General features: G+C 37.0%; 1 protein-coding gene across 2 annotated transcripts in view; it reads left to right on the top strand.

The window, feature by feature from the left end:
* The window catches only part of SPAG16 (sperm associated antigen 16), a 1,017,964-nt gene that overhangs the window by 256,117 nt on the left and 744,545 nt on the right, over positions 1-17,302 (top strand). The gene's annotated exons all lie outside the window — the stretch shown is intronic.

The following is a 17,302-nucleotide window of genomic DNA, read 5'->3' as shown; positions in this document are numbered from 1 at the left end:
TTTTAAAGTTTATTTATTTTGAGAGAGAGAGAGAGAGGGAGAGAGAGAAGAGCAAGTGGTGGAGGGAGAGGGAGAGGGAGGGAGGGAGAGAGAGAATTCCAAGCAGGCTCTGCACTGACAGTGCAGATGCGGGGCTCGAACTCACAAATGGTGAAATCATGACCTGAGCCTCAAGTTGGACGCTTAACCATCTGAGCCACCCAGGTGCCTCTCAAAGATCCTTCTTTTAAATCAAATCTGTTAGAGCTCCCCATCATCTACATATTTAGTCCAAATTCCTTAGAATCCCATATAAGGCTCTCTGTGACCTGGAGTTGGGCTAACATAAGGTAACTCTCCCTGTGCTTTCCATTTCATTTCCAGCCTCATGTTTGGTTACAAGAAAACAACTTGGCGTTCTTCTCTGCGACCATGCTGTTTCCTGATGTTTTGTATCTTCTTATGCTTTCTACTGCCTGCATCTGTCTTATCTCTTACCTGGCAAGTTATCTTGTAAATCATCTTGTGAATCTCAAGTGTTACTGCTTCCTGAAAATGTTCCCTTTTCCCTTTGGGTTAAGTAAATGATTTCTATCTTGGGCTCCCAATAAATATTACTGCAATTACTCCTTTTACATTTTTGACAGCTTTAGTCCTTGAAGCAGGAACTTGGCAGATGCAGATCTGGGACCTGATATAGCACCAAACATAGGATACAACCAACAGATGTTTGTTGAAATGAGCCAAACTGAACTTTTCCATTCTATTTGAAACCTTCATTTTGAATATATATGCTATTTTATTATTATTTTTTTATTATTTTTTTTATTTTTTTTTTATTTTTTAATATATGAAATTTACTGTCAAATTGGTTTCCATACAACACCCAGTGCTCATCCCAAAAGGTGCCCTCCTCAATACCCATCACCCACCCTGCCCTCCCTCCCACCCCCCATCAACCCTCAGTTTGTTCTCAGTTTTTAACAGTCTCTTATGCTTTGGCTCTCTCCCACTCTAACCTCTTTTTTTTTTTTTTTTCTTTCCTTCCCCTCCCCCATGGGTTTCTGTTATGTTTCTCAGGATCCACATAAGAGTGAAACCATATGGTATCTGTCTTTCTCTGTATGGCTTATTTCACTTAGCATCACACTCTCCAGTTCCATCCATGTTGCTACAAAAGGCCATATTTCATTTTTTCTCATTGCCACGTAGTATTCCATTGTGTATATAAACCACAATTTCTTTATCCATTCATCAGTTGATGGACATTTAGGCTCTTTCCATAATTTGGCTATTGTTGAGAGTGCCGCTATAAACATTGGGGTACAGGTGCCCCTATGCATCAGTACTCCTGTATCCCTTGGGTAAATTCCTAGCAGTGCTATTGCTGGGTCATAGGGTAGGTCTATTTTTAATTTTGTGAGGAACCTCCACACTGCTTTCCAGAGCGGCTGCACCAATTTGCATTCCCACCAACAGTGCAAGAGGGTTCCTGTTTCTCCACATCCTCTCCAGCATCTATAGTCTCCTGATTTCTTCATTTTGGCCACTCTGACTGGCGTGAGGTGATATCTGAGTGTGGTTTTGATTTGTATTTCCCTGATAAGGAGCGACGTTGAGCATCTTTTCATGTGCCTGTTGGCCATCCGGATGTCTTCTTTAGAGAAGTGTCTATTCATGTTTTCTGCCCATTTCTTCACTGGGTTATTTGTTTTTCGGGTGTGGAGTTTGATGAGCTCTTTATAGATTTTGGATACTAGCCCTTTGTCCGATGTGTCATTTGCAAATATCTTTTCCCATTCCGTTGGTTGCCTTTTAGTTTTGTTGGTTGTTTCCTTTGCTGTGCAGAAGCTTTTTATCTTCATAAGGTCCCAGTAATTCACTTTTGCTTTTAATTCCCTTGCCTTTGGGGATGTGTCGAGTAAGAGATTGCTACGGCTGAGGTCAGAGAGGTCTTTTCCTGCTTTCTCCTCTAAGGTTTTGATGGTTTCCTGTCTCACATTCAGGTCCTTTATCCATTTTGAGTTTATTTTTGTGAATGGTGTGAGAAAGTGGTCTAGTTTCAACCTTCTGCATGTTGCTGTCCAGTTCTCCCAGCACCATTTGTTAAAGAGACTGTCTTTTTTCCATTGGATGTTCTTTCCTGCTTTGTCAAAGATGAGTTGGCCATACGTTTGTGGGTCTAGTTCTGGGGTTTCTATTTTATTCCATTGGTCTATGTGTCTGTTTTTATGCCAATACCATGCTGTCTTGATGATGACAGCTTTGTAGTAGAGGCTAAAGTCTGGGATTGTGATGCCTCCTGCTTTGGTCTTCTTCTTCAAAATTACTTTGGCTATTCGGGGCCTTTTGTGGTTCCATATGAATTTTAGGATTGCTTGTTCTAGTTTCGAGAAGAATGCTGGTGCAATTTTGATTGGGATTGCATTGAATGTGTAGATAGCTTTGGGTAGTATTGACATTTTGACAATATTTATTCTTCCAATCCATGAGCAGGGAATGTCTTTCCATTTCTTTATATCTTCTTCAATTACCTGCATAAGCTTTCTATAGTTTTCAGCATACAGATCTTTTACATCTTTGGTTAGATTTATTCCTAGGTATTTTATGCTTCTTGGTGCAATTGTGAATGGGATCAGTTTCTTTATTTGTCTTTCTGTTGCTTCATTGTTAGTGTATAAGAATGCAACTGATTTCTGCACATTGATTTTGTATCCTGCAACTTTGCTGAATTCATGTATCAGTTCTAGCAGACTTTTGGTGGAGTCTATCGGATTTTCCATGTATAATATCATGTCATCTGCAAAAAGCAAAAGCTTGACTTCATCTTTGCCAATTTTGATGCCTTTGATTTCCTTTTGTTGTCTGATTGCTGATGCTAGAACTTCCAGCACTATATTAAACAACAGCGGTGACAGTGGGCATCCCTGTCGTGTTCCTGATCTCAGGGAAAAAGCTCTCAGTTTTTCCCCGTTGAGGATGATGTTAGCTGTGGGCTTTTCATAAATGGCCTTTATGATCTTTAAGTATGTTCCTTCTATCCCGACTTTCTCAAGGGTTTTTATTAAGAAAGGGTGCTGGATTTTGTCAAAGGCCTTTTCTGCATCGATTGACAGGATCATATGGTTCTTCTCTTTTTTTTTGTTAATGTGATGTATCACGTTGATCGATTTGCGAATGTTGAACCAGCCCTGCATCCCAGGAATGAATCCCACTTGATCATGGTGAATAATTCTTCTTATATGCTGTTGAATTCGATTTGCTAGTATCTTATTAAGAATTTTTGCATCCATATTCATCAGGGATATTGGCCTGTAGTTCTCTTTTTTTACTGGGTCTCTGTCTGGTTTAGGAATCAAAGTAATACTGGCTTCATAGAATGAGTCTGGAAGTTTTCCTTCCCTTTCTATTTCTTGGAATAGCTTGAGAAGGATAGGTATTATCTCTGCTTTAAACGTCTGGTAGAACTCCCCTGGGAAGCCATCTGGTCCTGGACTCTTATTTGTTGGGAGATTTTTGATAACCGATTCAATTTCTTCGCTGGTTATGGGTCTGTTCAAGCTTTCTATTTCCTCCTGATTGAGTTTTGGAAGAGTGTGGGTGTTTAGAAATTTGTCCATTTCTTCCAGGTTGTCCAATTTGCTGGCATATAATTTTTCATAGTATTCCCTGATAATTGTTTGTATCTCTGAGGGATTGGTTGTAATCATTCCATTTTCATTCACGATTTTATCTATTTGGGTCATCTCCCTTTTCTTTTTGAGAAGCCTGGCTAGAGGTTTGTCAATTTTGTTTATTTTTTCAAAAAACCAACTCTTGGTTTCGTTGATCTGCTCTACAGTTTTTTTAGATTCTATATTGTTTATTTCTGCTCTGATCTTTATTATTTCTCTTCTTCTGCTGGGTTTAGGCTGCCTTTGCTGTTCTGCTTCTATTTCCTTTAGGTGTGCTGTTAGGTTTTGTATTTGGGATTTTTCTTGTTTCTTGAGATAGGCCTGGATTGCAATGTATTTTCCTCTCAGGACTGCCTTCGCTGCATCCCAAAGCGTTTGGATTGTTGTATTTTCATTTTCGTTTGTTTCCATATATATTTTAATTTCTTCTCTAATTGCCTGGTTGACCCACTCATTCGTTAGTAGGGTGTTCTTCAACCTCCATGCTTTTGGAGGTTTTCCAGACTTTTTCCTGTGGTTGATTTCAAGCTTCATAGCATTGTGGTCTGAAAGTATGCATGGTATAATTTCAATTCTTGTAAACTTATGAAGGGCTGTTTTGTGACCCAGTATATGATCTATCTTGGAGAATGTTCCATGTGCACTCGAGAAGAAAGTATATTCTGTTGCTTTGGGATGCAGAGTTCTAAATATATCTGTCAAGTCCATCTGATCCAATGTATCATTCAGGGCCCTTGTTTCTTTATTGACTGTGTGTCTAGATGATCTATCCATTTCTGTAAGTGGGGTGTTAAAGTCCCCTGCAATGACCACATTCTTATCAATAAGGTTGCTTATGTTTATGAGTAATTGTTTTATATATCTGGGGGCTCGGGTATTTGGCGCATAGACATTTATAATAGTTAGCTCTTCCTGGTGGATAGACCCTGTGATTATTATATAATGCCCTTCTTCATCTCTTGTTACAGCCTTTAATTTAAAGTCTAGTTTGTCTGATATAAGTATGGCTACTCCAGCTTTCTTTTGGCTTCCAGGAGCATGATAAATAGTTCTCCATCCCCTCACTCTCAATCTAAAGGTGTCCTCAGATCTAAAATGAGTCTCTTGTAGACAGCAAATAGATGGGTCTTGTTTTTTTATCCATTCTGATACCCTATGTCTTTTAGTTGGCGCATTTAATCCATTTACATTCAGTGTTATTATAGAAAGATATGGGTTTAGAGTCATTGTGATGTCTGTATGTTTTATGCTTGTAGTGATGTCTCTGGTACTTTGTCTCACAGGATCCCCCTTAGGATCTCTTGTAGGGCTGGTTTCGTGGTGACAAATTCCTTCAGTTTTTGTTTGTTTGGGAAGACCTTTATCTCTCCTTCTATTCTAAATGACAGACTTGCTGGATAAAGGATTCTCGGCTGCATATTTTTTCTGTTTAGCACACTGTAGATATCGTGCCAAGCCTTTCTGGCCTGCCAAGTTTCAAAGGAGAGATCAGTCACGAGTCTTATAGGTCTCCCTTTATATGTGAGGGCACGTTTATCCCTTGCTGCTTTCAGAATTTTCTCTTTATCCTTGTATTTTGCCAGTTTCACTATGATATGTCGTGCAGAAGATCGATTCAAGTTACGTCTGAAGGGAGTTCTCTGTGCCTCTTGGATTTCAATGCCTTTTTCCTTCCCCAGTTCAGGGAAGTTCTCAGCTATAATTTGTTCAAGTACCCCTTCAGCACCTTTCCCTCTCTCTTCCTCCTCTGGGATACCAATTATGCGTATATTATTTTTTTTTAGTGTATCACTTAGTTCTCTAATTTTCCCCTCATACTCCTGGATTTTTTTATCTCTCTTTCTTTCAGCTTCCTCTTTCTCCATAACTTTATCTTCTAGTTCACCTATTCTCTCCTCTCCCTCTTCAAGCCGAGCCATTGTGGTTTCCATTTTGTTTTGCATTTCGTTTAAAGCGTTTTTCAACTCCTCGTGACTGTTCCTTAGTCCCTCGATCTTTATGGCAAGAGATTCTCTGCTGTCCTGTATACTGTTTTCAAGCCCAGCGATTAATTTTATGACTATTATTCTAAATTCACTTTCTGTTATATTATTGAAATCCTTTTTGATCAGTTCATTAGCTGTTGTTATTTCCTGGAGATTCTTCTGAGGGGAATTCTTCCGTTTGGTCATTTTGGAGAGTCCCTTGCGTGGTGAGGACCTGCAGTGCACTTCCCCTGTGCTGTGGTGTATAACTGGAGTTAGTGGGCGGGGCCGCAGTCCGACCCGATGTCTGCCCCCAGCCCACTGCTGGGGCCACAGTCAGACTGGTGTGTGCCTTCTCTTCCCCTCTCCTAGGGGCGGGATTCACTGTGGGGTGGCGTGTCCCGTCTGGGCTACTTGCACACTGCCAGGCTTGTGTTGCTGGGGATCTGGCGTATTAGCTGGGGTGGGTAGGCAAGGTGCACGGGGGCAGGAGGGGCAGGCTTTGCTCGCTTCTCCTTAGGTGATCCACTTCAGGAGGAGCCCTGTGGCAGCGGGAGGGAGTCAGATCCGCTGCCGGAGGTTTGGCTCCGCAGAAGCACAGAGTTGGGTGTTTGCGCGGAGCGAGCAAGTTCCCTGGCAGGAACTGGTTCCCTTTGGGATTTTGGCTGGGGGATGGGCGGGGGAGATGGCGCTGGCGCCTTTGTTCCCCGCCAAGCTGAGCTCTGCCGTCCGGGGGCTCAGCAGCTCTCCCTCCCTTTGTCCTCCAGCCTTCCCGCTTTCCGCGCAGAGCTGTTAACTTATGACCTCCCAGACGCTAAGTCGCGCTTGCTGTCGGAACACAGTCTGTCCGGCCCCTCCGCTTTTGCCAGCCAGACTCGGGGGCTCTGCTTGGCCGGCGAGCCGCCCCTCCGCCCCGGCTCCCTGCCGCCAGTCCGTGGAGCGCGCACCGCCTCGCCGCCCTTCCTACCCTCTTCCGTGGGCCTCTAGTCTGTGCTTGACTCCTGAGACTCCCTTCTGCTAATCCTCTGGCGGTTTTCTGGGTTCTTTAGGCAGGTGTAGGTGGAATCTAAGTGATCGGCCGGACGCGCTGTGAGCCCCGCGTCCTCCTACGCCGCCATCTTCCGGAACCTCTCTATATATGCTATTTTAAAATATATTTCCAGTGTTTCAATGTACTGTGTACATTGTGTATACATTTGTATATGTCTGAATAGCATAAAAATTATCAAAATTATAATTTTGTAATTCACTTAATGTCATAGTATTTATGTTTGTGTCTGTCTGATGTCTGCTGTCTATCTAAATTAGTGGGCTATCTAAATTTGACCTTAGACAGTCAATGTTTGACACATGTAAAATGTAATTGCACTGTTAAATAAGTGTAATAAATGAGTTTCCTGAGGGGGATGAAAGTATACTTAGATTTTAGGTGATAATCTAGAAACATGATACAATTTAACTTTTGAAATGTGCAAATGATAGGTTGCTATCCTATCAAAAATAAGAGTAACAAACTCAATTTACATTCTCACCTATGAACTCCTTTTATCTCTGTCATACAATTAATTAAAACACACTGGGATATTGTGGTAAAAAGTTAACATCATGTGGTTAATTTCATTAATAATATCCTTGCTTTTTGTCAAGTTTAATAACAATTGAATTTATCCAGCTGGAAAATGTTAGACAAAGACAGATAGACAGCTAACTCTTTATTGTTAATTAGTTTAAGGAGAAATGTGGCTTTTCTTTTAACATATATCAAACTTGACACATTTTGTACTTTCTAGGATTACTTTAAAATGTTTCCTTTGGCAACTGTCAGAAGTTTAGATAATTTAAATTTAAAGTAGTTACAGAACTAATAGTTCTAGAATTTTCTTGTTATACCACACAAAGATCTTTGTACCACCTACAAAGTCATACAACACTAGGGTAGAAATACATATTTCTAGACATTGAATAAATTATATTGCTCCTTTAAGTAATATATAGGACCTTCAACTCCAAGCAGGCTAACAAATTTCAGAATTTAAAATATTCTGAGGTTAGTTTTACAATATTCTTCACAAATATTAATCAAGTAGTCCTCATATATAAATAGTAAACATTACTGTTGTGCAAATAGATGACAATTTTTATTAGATTTGAATGTATTTATTTTGAAAGTTATTGTATTTGTTATTCAATAATATACTAAAATATACTCTGATCACCATTGTGTATTCATCAGTGTGTTTTTGTGGTTCATTAATTAGCAACTGACTGAAAGTTAATGTTTATCAATGTGTCAGTCTCCTCAAGATAGATCATTTTGCTGTTTGATACCAAATCACAAAATAATTGTAAATTACCAGCAACATTCCTTATTTTACTTCTTCTTAGAGCAAATTTAAAGATCAAACTGGTAATATATCAGATAAATAGAATAATACATTTTAATTTAATGAACAAAAGGCCATGTGCATTTCTGTGTAGAGAATAATAACTTCTTGTCTGAAAGCAGAATGAAGTATAAGCAGGAAGCAGGGTGCCTGGGAAGCTCAGTTGGTTAAGCATCCCCTATTGATTTCAGTTAAGCATCCACTCTTGTTTTCAGCTCTGGTCATGTGAGATCCACCCTGCATTAGGCACGACTCCCCCCACTCCCCCATTGGGCATGGAGCCTGCTTAAGATTCTTTCTCTGCCTTGCCCCCCAACCCCATATCTCTCCCCCACCCCCACAAGTGCTCTCTCCCTCAAAAACAAAAAAGGAAGCATAAGCTTTTGTGTAATTGTGCAAAGCACTAAGTAAATTTTGATTATTTAATGACCTTCACCCTGCTTACTTTCATTCCTTGCAGAGAATGGCTGGTCAGCTTAACAGTGGCCAGCCAACCAACTCCCTGTTTATGAAACAACTGGAAGTTACAAAAGCATTTTGCTGAGACCTGTGAAAATAAAATTGCCAGAATGCAAATACAAGATATTACATTTCAAGATACCAAATACTGATGTTTTTATATAGGCACAAACTGAGAATGAGAATCTGCCTCAGCAGTCAGTGTTGTTGCCTGGTTTTCCAAACTGAAGATAGCAATTCAGTAGAGCCTTACTCGCTGTAGAAGGTTTTGATGTTTAAAGTCTGTTTTATTTTGGAAGACATTCATTATTCACTTATTTATGTATATTCATTTGTTAATTCAATACAATTACTGCATGCACGTTTTGAACAAGTCATTTTGTTGGTGATAGGGGATACAGTGTTATTTATACATTGCAGATCTCTGTTCACATGGAGCTTAGAGTCTATCTATGACATATGTAATATATAGTTAATATATATTCTTATGACTCACTCTTCATTCTTAATTTACCTTAAGTCTTTGTACTTGGTAGCTACAGTTCTACAAATACAAAGCTTTGTTTCTCTGAGATTTTGAAAAAGGCCCCTATTTTATTTAGGTACCAGAAAGATGTCATTACATATTATACAAATAATTCTTTAAAAATTTTTTTTAATGTTTATTTTTGAGAGAGAGACAAAGCATGAGTGGGGGAAGGGCAGAGAGAGAGGGAGATACAGAATCTGAAGCAGGCTTCAGGCTCTGAGCTGTCAGCACAGAGCCTGATGCTGGGCTCGAACTCATGAACTGCGAGATCATGACCTGAGTCAAAGTCGGACACTTAACTGACTGAGCAACCCAGGCACCCCTAAACGATTCTTATCAAATAGTCTCCAAACACAAGAATTAATAACAATGTTTTATGTATACACTGAGTGGTTTTAAATGCCTTTTGAGGTAATCAAATTAATCTTTATTAATAATGTGCCAAGCAATATAGTATTGATTATAGAGACAAGACTGCCAGATGCCAGCTTCGCTGGAGTGTAAAATTTAGAATACTCAGCCTTGATGATCACTAGAAAGATTTCCAGATGATTGAAGACCGTGAACCCAATTGACTTTTGAGACTTAAATGTAGTGTTATAAGAATGATCTGAACTACTCTCACGAATTATTTTTTTTTTAATGTTGTATATTGTAGTTTTTGTCCAAAGGAAATTTCTTGGACTACAATCAATTAAGATCTCAAATGACATAAGAAAATTAGAATTCTACATACTTTTTTTTGTAGGGGTGGCTACTAACATATTTTGGTAATGATCCTAAAAATGAAACATAACTAAATTTTCGTACAAGTCATAATGCTACATAAACTTTAGTGGGAAAACAAACTCTGTAGATAACCTAGTTACTCATCACCTTTACATATGAAATATTTGACTCAGAAAGCTGACCTTTAGAAAGTATTAGCTTTATGTCAACTAAATTGAGCAAATGTGTTTTAGGAAAGGTTATGTCTCTTCAGTGTCATTCTGTTATATTATCAAATACTTATTATCTGTTTATTTGTTCTTTAAGAAGAAATAGTCACAAGTACAATATTCTTTTCAGAATTTAAAGACTCAGTATACAAACATAATTTTAAAACTCAGTTTACTTGTAATAATATGAAAATGTAACTACCCTGATGATCACAGAGTATAGAAAAGGAGGAACACTTATTAAGGAAATATTTCTGGAGGGCTGTGTGAGAATCATACTTCTTGCTGCTGTCTTAAATATCAAATCTAGATTACTTAAATTCCAAACTATTCCCGAGGTTCACTGAAATAAATTGTTGGCTGAAAAGTCACCCTTAAATTTTCTTTCTCTTTATGTTTTTCTTCTAATTCACTTTAATTTGATTTTATATAAAACATTGAGAAAACTGAATAACCTTGTAGTTTCTTAGCCAATCCCTTTTCCCCAACTTTCCATCACAAAAGTTATGTGTAATTGTGGGCAAACAGAAGCCATAGGATATATATACACATATACATATAGATAGATATATAGATAGATATACAAACACATACACATACATATTAAGATAAGATACCATATTAAGATAAGAGCCTTAATATATATTAAGACAAGATATATATATATATATATATAATATATATATATATATAATAAAATAAACATAAAGCATTTATTATAAGAAACTAATATCTAGAGTCAATAAGCTGGAAACCCAGGAGAATCAGAGGTATAATTCTAGTCTGAGTCTAAAGACCTGAGAAGCAGAAGAGCCTAAAGTATATGTGAATCGAAGACTGAAGGCAGATAAGACCCATGTCCCAGTTCAAAGACAGCCAGAGAAAGCAAATTCTCCTTTACTCAGACTTTTGTTCCATTTGGGTATACAATAAACTGGATGGAGCCCACACACATCCAGGTAGACAATCTGCTTTACTCCATTTACCACTTGTTACCTGGGTACCCTGTGATCCATCAAGTGGACACAAAACTGGCCATCACACGTCTCACACATACACACAAACAGATACACACACACATACATAAATGCATTTTGAATTTCTGATATTCTAGTTTATTCTTCTTCCTTGAGGAGGGCTACAGAATCTTGAGGATTTTCCAAGTTTTCAGTAATGTATTCTCTGTACCTTCTTTTATCTCTTCCTTTTTCTTAAGTGATTCAAAGCCATCAAGGTTAGAATTAATTTTGCTTCATTGCTATGAAAACTTTCAACTTCTGGGGAAGCTCTGAGGAGGCATTCCTCAACTATTTGCTTAACAAATATTTAGCGAGTTCTTCAGTTTCCAGGCACAGTGAAAGGCACTGGATCTGCTTCATTTGACTGACTGGAAATATAGATAAGTTGTCTTCCAAAGCTAAGTATCTTTGTTATAAGTTATCATTGTATACCTAGTTGTTGCTGTAATTTAATTATTGATGACCAGGTGGGAAATAGGAATGATGATGATGTACTTTTGGTGGATGTATAAATTGTCTAAAGAACAATTTGGCATTACTTAGTGAAATTACGCATGAATATCTTTTGGAGTGCAGCTGTTGAATTTTTACCCCAGAGAAATTTTTGTACAAGTGCAAAGGCACATAGTCTCTCTCTGTGTACGTGTGTGTGTGTGCAACTTTAAACTTGCAATGCTAAGATATATAATGAACTACCATGAGGCAGTTAGAACTAAGTATTTAAAAAGCAACATAGATGAGGGGCGTCTGGGTGGCTCAGTTGGCTAAGTGCCCGACTCTTTTTGTTGTTGTTGTTTGGATCAGGTCATGATCTCACCGTTCATGGGATCAAGTTCATGTAGGGCTCTGTGCTGACAGTGCAGAGCCTCATTGGGATTCTCTCTCTCCCTTTCTCTCTGCCCCTCCACTACAATAAACAAACAAACATGAAAAATTACTTTTAAAAAAGCAACATAGACATTTCTTAATAAGTTTATTTTATTTATTTTTATTTATTTTTTATGTTTACTTAGTTTTTGAGAGAGACAGACAGAGCATGAGTGGTGGAGGGGCAGAGAGAGAGGGAGACACAGAATCAAAAGCAGACTCCAGACTCTGAGCTGTCAGCACAGAGCCTGACTCGGGGCTCAAATTCAAGGACCGTGAGATCATGATCTGAGCCAAAGTCAGATGCTCAACCGACTGAGCCAGCCAGGTGTCCCCTTAATAACATAGTTTTAAGTAAAAAGTATCATCAGCCCAATTCTGAGAATCTTAAATCTGAAAAACTTTAAGAACAATAGAAAATTAAACTATTATTAGGTAACATTTTCCAGTCAAAAGTAGGCAGAAAAGAATTTGCACTAATTAGTTGTGTATTATTCATTGGTTTTAAATGCCATGTATTTCTCTCAAATGGTTGCCCATTTGTTAGTTTGATACGTGGTATCCTTCATTGAGTAAAATCTTTGATTTTTTTTCCCCACTTGGGTACTTGCTTAAAAATACCTTCTCCATTGCTAGGTTACAATAATATTCTTCTACATCTTCTCTTATATTTATGGCTTTATATTATTAATTTAGGAATTTAAATTACTTAGAATTCATATTTGTATATGGTACACTCTGGGTCAGTTTTTTCTCCCCAACAAAAAGTAACTTCAATATCTCATGCACTTAAAACAGGAAACATTTAGTGCTTGTTCGAAGAGTGTAGGTCAGCCCTGATGGCCTCTGCTAGTATCTTTTGATGTTGGGTCCCAGGCTGAGGGAGCAGGCTCTATTTGAGGAATGGTACTGGTTTCATTAAAATCTGACTCCTTCTAGTTTAAATTCCATGAAGCCAGGGACATGGCTGTTTCTCAGGGAACAGGGAAGTCTGTTCTCTCTTTTCTATGAAATTCTTGCCTATATCTTTTTCTTTTTTCCTCACTGTATTATTTATGTTTCTATGACTGATATGAAGGACATTTTAAAAATGTTTTTATGCTACTCTTTTGTTTTTATTTGCATTTTCCACACCTTGTCCCAATCTTAGCTTATCATTTTGATTTTCCTGTTTTGATGAACATGTGTTTTTTTTAGTGAAGTTGAATTTATTAATATTTTCCTTTATAAGTTACAATTTTTATCTTGTTGAAGGAGTTCTTCAACTCAAAAGCAACAAAGTTATTCTCCGATATTTTCTTAGAAGAGGTTTAAGAAAACTTCCCTTTTCAAACCACTTTAATATTCTGCCCTCCAGAATCACTTACTGTTTAGTCATTTTGTTTTTGGTGTGTTTGTGTGTGAAATGGAGTAGACATCAAGTAAAAACTAAATGGATAATATGAGGTCCATTCTTAAAATGATTCATTGGTATCCCATTGCATTTATAAAATCCAAACTACTTTCCTTGAATCTACACTCTGGCCCACCTCTTTCACCTCATTTCATTCCATTCTTTCCCTTGCTCATTCATTTCATCATACTGGCTTTATTTCTCATATATTAACCTCTTTCCTTTCTCTTTTTGAACTGTTCATATCTCACCCTGTAAGGACGGCCTCTTCTTTCTTTGTGTGTCAACTTAAATGTCATATTTTAGAGAGCATTTTCTACCCAATCTATTTAAATTGGCTTTTCCATTCATTCTTCATAAGAGAATTCTGGGGGTTTTTTGTACAGAACTTATATATTTAAATCTTTTTAATTTGGTTAGTATTTATTTCTTTTCCATGTACTCAAGCTTCATGAGGGAGAGATTATATCTATTTTATTTACTACTGCTCTTTGGAGGCCATCATAATTCCTGGTGTTCGTAGGTGTTGAATGAATGAATGATGAAATAATGTGGCCTAATTTCTTTTTTACTTTCATCCAATCAATCACCATATTGCATACATGCACTTCCTTCTTTATTTTCACATCAGTTCATTTTGTTACAAATTTATTTCTACTGCCATATTATAGATCTACATCATTTACTACTTTGTTACTTGTTACATCATTTACTGTTATTTGTTCTCTTGTCATTTTTCTCTCCTAGAATTCTCTACCTACATAATGGCTCTTCTTAAAACTTTAATCATATGACTTTTCTGATTATAGCTCTTCAACTACTCTCCATTGGCTTCAAAAAAAACACCAAATTTATAATATGCACTCAATACTCCTTAAAAATTTTTTTAATGTTTATGTTTGAAAGACAGAGAGAGACAGAGTGTGAGCAGGTGAGGGGCAGAGAGAGAGGGAGACACAGAATCTGAAGCAGGCTCCAGGCTCCAAGCTGTCAGCACAGAGCCTGACACGGGGCTTGAACTCATGAACTGTGAGATCATGACCTGAGCAAAGTCGGACGCTTAACCAACTGAGCCACCCAGGCGCCCCTATAGTCCTTTAATCTTACATTCTCTTCTTGCTACAATATCACTTTCCACTTCTCTGCAAAATTCAACAAATATTTTTCTGTACACACTGTATTCACTCTCTCATCTCCAAATCCATCAATCTATCTAGATTCTATTATGTAGTTGTGATTATACAGTTTCTCATTTATTGGTTGCTGAAATACTTCAAACATAAATGAAAACAGAAAGAATAATATACTGAGCTTCACATAGTCATTAAAAGTTAGTAAAAAATGGCTAATTTTGCTTCAAGTATGCTCACTCAACTACCCCCACACATGAGATAATTTTGAAGCAGATATATGACACATTATTTCATCTATAAATATTTTGCCATATATTTCTAAAATACAAGGTCTCTTAAATTAAGGTATATTTTACATATAGTAAAGTATACATATATCAAGTATGCAGCTTGGTATATACATACTCACACATGGACACACACACACACACACACACACACACACACTCATATAAACACAACTTTCAACAGGAATATAGAACTTTGATACACTCAGAAGTTTTCTTTATGTACCCTCCAGGAGTAATACTATTCTTATCTCAATGAACATAAATTACTTTTGCCTTTATGAACATTAAATGAAGCAATTGAATAGTGTCTCTGTGGTGCCTGGTCTCTTTCACTTAACATACTATTTCTGAGATTTATCCATATTGTTATATAGGTATTTGGTAGTTAATTTTTTTTTAGTTTGAGTAATAGTATAATAATAATAGTAATAGTAATAATATAATAATAGTCCATTATATAAATATACCACAATTGTGTTGAAAGACATTCATTCATGTTTGTTGTTTTAGGTTTTGGTTATTATGAATAAACTGCTATGAACATTCATGTATGTGTCTTGGTGAAAATATGCTGATTCATAAGGGAGATATATGTTCAAGTTTAGTAGATACTACTAAATTGTTTTCCAATACTCTCACAAGCAAAGTATCAGAGTTCTAGTTTTTAACTGTGCTAAAAATTGATATTGTTAGTCCTCTTCATTATAGCTATTTTACTGATATATGTTGATATCTCATTGTGTTTTGACATTTTTTTTTCTGATAACAAATGATTTGAGTGCTCTTTCATATGCTTTTTGGGTATTATTTCCAGATTTTTACTAATTACAAGTAATGTGGCCATGAACATTCTTGTAAACATCTCCTTAATTGGCCAATTACTGAATATCCACCTGATCCTGGTTATTAATTTGGGGTTGGACCTTCTATATATCATGATCTCTGGTCTCATTTTCAACCCTGGATTTCATTATCTGCATCTGATCCTAAGCCTTCCTTATTTAGCGTACTGATTTCAGCTGATTTCTCTGTCTCTTAGTCCATGTTTAGCAATGAATGCTTCTCTACAGCTGGAATCATCCATATCCTCAGTGAGAGGCAAAGCTTCATCTGCCTCGTAGCCCTACTGTCTTATGTTCATTGGAACAGAGACAATGGTGAATTAATTAATCCACAGAATATTATGGGAATCATCAGATAAGAATAAACGTGGGAGAAGCTATTGATAAAGAAGGACAGAATATTCTCCTGGAAGAAAAATGGCAGAAGCATGTAAGAGAGCAGAAATCAGTCAGAGTTTATAGTGCATGTGTCTGCCTCATCTGGAAGAAAGCATATTTTGGCTAGATGAAAGAAGATACAAGCTGGTAAAACACCTTGAAGGGTGGCCAAAGAGTTTTAATCTGGTTTAGTAGAAAATAGGGAGCAACCAACCATAACAGGTCTCAAATTAAAATTTCTTCCATGAGTATATTTTATGTTATAGGGTTTTTTTCTCATATTTTAAAAAAGCATATTTGATTGTTAAAATTTTAGTATAACTGTAAGTACATATACTAGTTAGATATTTGTTTGCTTCTTTTTTTATTACTTCTCTTGTATTCTTTTTTATTCTTTTATTAAAAAAACCAAAACAGGGGAGCTTCGGTGGCTCAGTTGGTTAGGTGTCCAATTTTGGCTCAGGTCATGGATCTTGCAATTCATGAGTTCGAGCCCCAAGCTGGGCTCTGTGCTGACAGCTCAGAGCCCAGAGCCTACTTAGGATTCTGTGTCTCCCTCTCTCTCTGCCCCTCCCCCACTCGTGCTCTGTATCACTTTCTCTCTCTCTCTCTCTCTCTCTCTCTCTCTCTCTCTCTCAAAAATGAACAGTAAAAAATTAAAAACAAACAAAAAACAACAAAACAACCCTTCAGTCATTTTTTTCTCAGTGCCTAAGTAATGAATTAATTATATGAGTTAACTTTATAGATTAATATTGATGGATTTTCTGTACCTACACCTGTGAAATTTGGAAAGATTAAGTCCATTCAGAATCTGTATTAGAACGTATCAGAATTTTCTCATGCATGGTCTAATTTAATCATCTGCTCTTTTGTAAAAAACAGTGCTAGTAGATAAGATTATTGTCATTTTATACCTGACAAAGAAATTACTCAAATTGACTTAGCTAGTAAGGGCAGAGCTTGAACATACACCTGAGACTACTGATTTGAAGCCCATTCCTTCATCCACTGTGAGTTGTCTGCTCTATTTACTAAGTGATCTACACCTACATGCATTTTAAAATTAATCTAAGATACAGTTGGTGTTCAACCAAGAGTTTTTTGCTTTCTTTTGCCCATGGATTGCAAATAATACTTGTATTTTTCTCTGGAGAAAGTTAGTAATTTTCAGGTGCAAATGCCTCCAATTGTAAGGAAGTCATTTAAGTGATTCCCCTTCCATTAAAGCTAATAGGCAACTTTCATGGTTATTTAATTTTGTTCTTTTTGGACCCCTATCCATTTTTCATATTTTCTAAGCTACTAAATTTAACTATGGCGGGTTATAATTTTTTCAGTGAGCAGTTATCTCTACTAATCCTTAAGACTATAGATTGAAATCTATGCCCATCAACTTTAATTTTGTTTTCTGTGTGTGTGTGTGTGTGTGTGTGTGTGAATGAGTGATAAG

Source organism: Panthera uncia (assembly GCF_023721935.1).
Source record: "Panthera uncia isolate 11264 chromosome C1 unlocalized genomic scaffold, Puncia_PCG_1.0 HiC_scaffold_3, whole genome shotgun sequence".
NCBI lineage: Eukaryota > Metazoa > Chordata > Mammalia > Carnivora > Felidae > Panthera > Panthera uncia.
This window is presented reverse-complemented; position numbering and strand designations above follow the sequence as displayed.